The sequence below is a fragment of the Dendrobates tinctorius genome, unplaced genomic scaffold (assembly GCF_039654945.1).
Source record: "Dendrobates tinctorius isolate UK_male_01 unplaced genomic scaffold, ASM3965494v1 ptg000395l, whole genome shotgun sequence".
Lineage (NCBI taxonomy): Eukaryota > Metazoa > Chordata > Amphibia > Anura > Dendrobatidae > Dendrobates > Dendrobates tinctorius.
In genome coordinates this window covers 1,712,610-1,718,609 of record NW_027362061.1, presented here as the reverse complement: position 1 = coordinate 1,718,609, position 6,000 = coordinate 1,712,610, and positions in this window count along the sequence as shown.

Sequence of the window (6,000 nt, the reverse complement as noted above, 5' to 3'; positions counted from 1 at the left end):
CCGCTTTAATCGCCCTGGATTGGTTATTGATGACACCATTATAGATTATTGGATATTGTATAAATAAATCCTTTGTGCCTTTCCCTACCCTGTCTATGTCCTGTCTCCCTTATATTATTTGAAGTTTATTGAATGTATGGTAAATTGTTAGTTTACGCTCCCTTGCATGGGAGATCATAACTTGGACTTGGTTTAATAAGTTTCTAAATACAAAATTTAGTGAAACCAAAATGCCCAAATCTCATTTATTTCCTCCCTTCCGGAGTCCGACTGAGGCTCATATACGGCCATGCTCCTCTCCGGTCACCGTGGGGGGTTTGGTAGAAGGATGGAGGGCTGTGCCTGTGAGTCACGGGTCACCTTCCCTATCCTTTACCGCTTAAAACTGACCTGTTTATACAATTATCTGGAGCTAAATGGTTTTACAAACTTACCGTGACACACAGGGCCGGTTTTAGGCAAAGTTTAAAAAGGGGTCCAAATGCTGACATATGGCACATCACAGAGGAGCATTTCGGTTGTAGTTACATGCGCTGAGTTCAGGCCGCTAAACAAGCGTGATCGACAATATTGAAATCGTTCCACACTTGTTTCCCGGCCTCTTTACACCGGCTGAGGAATAATGATGGGAACAGAACAATCACTATTAGATCATTCTGTCCCCATACAGTATCATGTTATCAGCAGCACATCTACAGTTTACACCGGCGATGTGCTGCCGAGAACAATGATTTTTCTTCCAGCATAAACAATCCAATCACTAGATGAATAAACAGCATTTTGCTTGTTTAGTATTATTCACACCATAGTCCGCCATATATTATAATGTGTACCACAGTCCTCCATATTGTAAAATGCACACCCCATAGTCCTCCATATATTATTACAGTCATGGCCAAAAGTATTGACACCCCTGCAATTCTGTCAGATAATACTCAGTTTCTTCCTGAAAATGATTGCAAACACAAATTCTTTGGTATTATTATCTTCATTTAATTTGTCTTAAATGAAAAAACTCAAAAGAGAATGAAGCAAAAAGCAAAACATTGATCATTTCACACAAAACTCCAAAAATGGGCCGGACAAAAGTATTGGCACCCTCAGCCTAATACTTGGTTGCACAACCTTTAGCCAAAATAACTGCGACCAACTGCTTCCGGTAACCATCAATGAGTTTCTTACAATGCTCTACTGGAATTTTACACCATTCTTCTTTGGCAAACTACTCCAGGTCCCTGATATTTGAAGGGTGCCTTCTCCAAACTTCCATTTTTAGATCTCTCCAAAGGTGTTCTATGGGATTCAGGTCTGGACTCATTGCCAGCCACCTTAGAAGTCTCCAGTGCTTTCTCTCAAACCATTTTCTAGTGCTTTTTGAAGTGTGTTTTGGGTTATTGTCCTGCTGGAAGACCCATGACCTCTGAGGTAGACCCAGCTTTCTCACACTGGGCCCTAAATTATGCTGCAAAATTTGTTGGTAGTCTTCTGACTTCATAATGCCATGCACACGGTCAAGCAGTCCAGTGCCAGAGGCAGCAAAGCAACCCCAAAACATCAGGGAACCTCCGCCATGTTTGACTGTAGGGACCATGTACTTTTCTTTGAATGCCTCTTTTTTCTCCTGTAAACTCTATGTTGATGCTTTTGCCCTAAAAGCTCTACTTTTGTCTCATCTGACCAAAGAACATTCTTCCTAAATGTTTTAGGCTTTTTCAGGTAAGTTTTGGCAAACTCCAGCCTGGCTTTTTTATGTCTCGGGGTAAGAAGTGGAGTCTTCCTGGGTCTCCTACCATACAGTCCCTTTTCATTAAGATGCCGACGGATAGTACGGGTTGACACCGTTGTACCCTCGGACTGCAGGGCAGCTTGAACTTGTTTGGATGTTAGTTGAGGTTCTTTATCCAACATCCGCACAATCTTGCGTTGAAATCTGTTGTCAATTTTTCTTTTCCGTCCACATCTAGGGAGGTTAGCCACAGTGCCATGGGCTTTAAACTTCTTGATGACACTGCGCACGGTAGACACAGGAACATTCAGGTCTTTGGAGATGGACTTGTAGCCTTGAGATTGCTCATGCTTCCTCACAATTTGGTTTCTCAAGTCCTCAGACAGTTCTTTGGTCTTCTTTCTTTTCTCCATGCTCAATGTGGTACACACAAGGACACAAGACAGAGGTTGAGTCAACTTTTAATCCATGTCAACTGGCTGCAAGTGTGATTTAGTTATTGCCAACACCTGTTAGGTGCCACAGGTAAGTTACAGGTGCTGTTAATTACACAAATTAGAGAAGCATCACATGATTTTTTGAACAGTGCCAATACTTTTGTCCACCCTCTTTGTTATGTTTGGTGAGGAATTATATCCAATTTGGCTTTAGGACAATTCTTTTTGTGTTTTTTCATTTAAGACAAATTAAATGAAGATAATAATACCAAAGAATTTGTGTTTGCAATCATTTTCAGGAAGAAACTGAGTATTATCTGACAGATATGCAGGGGTGTCAATACTTTTGGCCATGACTGTATGTGCCCTATAGTCCTCCATATAGTATAATACACTCCCTATAGTCCTCCATATAGTAAAATACACTCCTCAGTCTTCCATATAGTGTTATACACTTCCCATAGTCCTCCATATAGTATAATATACTCATCATAGTCCTCCATATATGAAAATACACTGCTCAGTCCTCCACATAGTATAATACACTCTTCATAGTGCTCCATATAGTATAACGCACCACCAGAGTCATCCATGTAGTACAATTCACTTCCCATAGTATAATGCACCCCATAGTTCTTCATATAGTATAATGTATTCCCCCCATAGTCCTCGATACAGTATAATGCAGCCCACAAATAGTATAATGCAGTCACCCCATAGAGCATAGTGCAGCCACCCCACAGAGTATAATGCAACCACCCCACAGAGTATAATGCATCCACCCCACAGAGTATAATGCAACCACCCCACAGAGTATAATGCAACCACCCCACAGAGTATAATGCAACCACCTCATAGAGTATAATGCAGCACCCCTCATATAGTATAAAGTAGGCCCCCTCATATAGTATAATGTAGCCCCCCTCATAGGGTATTATGCAATCACCCCTCAGAGTATAATAAATATAATACATCCCCCCATAGAATATAATGTAGCCCCAAAGAGTATGATGCAATCCTACCTCATAAAATCTAAAGAGCCCCCAATAGAATATAATGTAGCCCCCATAGTATATGACACAGCCTCCCCCATAGAATATACTATACCCCCAATAATATATAACACAGCCCACATAGTATAGCACAGCCACGTTGTATATAACACAGCCTACATAGTATATAACACAGCCCACATAGTATATAGCACAACCCATATAGTATATAGCACAGCCCATATAGTATATAGCACAGCCCACAGAGTACAGTTGTGGCCAAAGGTATTGACACCCCTGCAATTCTGTCAGATAATACTCAGTTTGTTCCCGAATATGATTGCAAACACAAATTATTTGTTATTATTATCTTCATTTAATTTGTCTTAAATGAAAAAACACAAAAAGAATTGTCCTAAAGCCAAATTGGATATAATTCCACACCAAACATAAAAAAGAGGGTGGACAAAAGTATTGGCACTGTTCGAAAAATCATGTGATGCTTCTCTAATTTGTGCAATTAACAGCACCTGTAACTTACCTGTGGCACCTAACAGGTGTTGGCAATAACTAAATCACACTTGCAGCCAGTTGACATGGATTAAAGTTGACTCAACCTCTGTCCTGTGTCCTTGTGTGTACCACATTGAGCATGGAGAAAAGAAAGAAGACCAAAGAACTGTCTGAGGACTTGAGAAACCAAATTGTGAGGAAGCATGAGCAATCTCAAGGCTACAAGTCCATCTTCAAAGACCTGAATGTTCCTGTGTCTACCGTGCGCAGTGTCATCAAGAAGTTTAAAGCCCATGGCACTGTGGCTAACCTTCCTAGATGTGGACGGAAAAGAAAAATTGACAAGAGATTTCAACGCAAGATTGTGCGGATGTTGGATAAAGAACCTCGACTAAAATCCAAACAAGTTCAAGCTGCTCTGCAGTCCGAGGGTACAACAGTGTCAACCCGTACTATCCATCGGCGTCTGAATGAAAAGCGACTGTATGGTAGGAGACCCAGGAAGACCCCACTTCTTACCCCGAGACATAAAAAAGCCAGGCTGGAGTTTGCCAAAACTTACCTGAAAAAGCCTAAAACGTTTTGGAAGAATGTTCTCTGGTCAGATGAGGCAAAAGTAGAGCTTTTTGGGCAAAGGCATCAACATAGAGTTTACAGGAGAAAAAAAGAGGCATTCAAGGAAAAGAACACAGTCCCTACAGTCAAACATGGCGGAGGTTCCCTGATGTTTTGGGGTTGCTTTGCTGCCTCTGGCACTGGACTGCTTGACCGTGTGCATGGCATTATGAAGTCTGAAGGCTACCAACAAATTTTGCAGCATAATGTAGGGCCCAGTGAGAGAAAGCTGGGTCTCCCTCAAAGGTCATGGGTCTTCCAGCAGGACAATGACCCAAAACACACTTCAGAAAGCACTAGAAAATGGTTTGAGAGGAAGCACTGGAGATTTCTAAGGTGACAAGCAATGAGTCCAGACCTGAATCCCATAGAACACCTGTGGAGAGATCTAAAAATGGCAGTTTGGAGAAGGCACCCTTCAAATATCAGGGACCTGGAGCAGTTTGCCAAAGAAGAATGGTCTAAAATTCCAGCCGAGCATTGTAAGAAACTCATTGATGGTTACCGGAAGCGGTTGGTCGCAGTTATTTTGGCTAAAGGTTGTGCAACCAAGTATTAGGCTGAGGGTGCAAATACTTTTGTCTGGCCCATTTTTGGAGTTTTGTGTGAAATGATCAATGTTTTGCTTTTTGCCTCATTCTCTTTTGTGTTTTTTCATTTAAGACAAATTAAATGAAGATAATACCAAAGAATTTGTGATTGCAATCATTTTCAGGAAGAAACAATATTATCTGTCAGAATTGCAGGGGTGTCAATACTTTTGGCCACAACTGTATATAACACAGTCCACATAGTATATAACACAGCCCACATAGTATATAACACAGCCCACATAGTATACAGCACAGCCCACACAGTATATAACACAGCCCACATAGTATATAACACAGTCTACATAGTATATAGCACAGCCCACATAGTATATAGCACAGCCCACATAGTATATAGCACAGCCACATAGTATATAGCACAGTCCACATAGCATATAACACAACCCACATAGTATACAGCACGGCCCACATAGTATATAGCATGGCCCACATAGTATATAGCACGGCCCACATAGTATATAGCACGGCCTACATAGTATATAGCACGGCCCACATAGTATATAGCACAGCCCACATAGTATATAGCACAGCCCACATAGTATATACCACGGCCCACATAGTATATAGCATGGCCCACATAGTATATAGCACAGCCCACATAGTATATAGCACAGCCCACATAGTATATACCACGGCCCACATAGTATATAGCATGGCCCACATAGTATATAGCACAGCCCACATAGTATATAACACAGCCCACATAGCATGCAGGGGGCATTTATGCACACTTTATCCAAGTACAGTTTATCAAAGTACTGGCAGTTATAACATGGATGAATGTGACACGCATCTCTATTCTCTTCATACAGGTAACCAGCTTTTCCAATCTCTGCTCTGAATCCACTCCTGTGTCTCCATTCAATGTCAGCAAGCAGTTAATCCTGAATGCTATCTCTGTGATTTCAACTCTGCAAGCTTCTATATGGTAACCAGCTTTTCCAATCTCTGCTCTGAATCCACTCCCGTGTCTCCATTCAATGTCAGCAAGCAGTTAATCCTGAATGCTATCTCTGTGATTTCAACTCTGCAAGCTTCTATATGGTAACCAGCTTTTCCAATCTCTGCTCTGAATCCACTCCTGTGTCTCCATTCAATATCAGCAA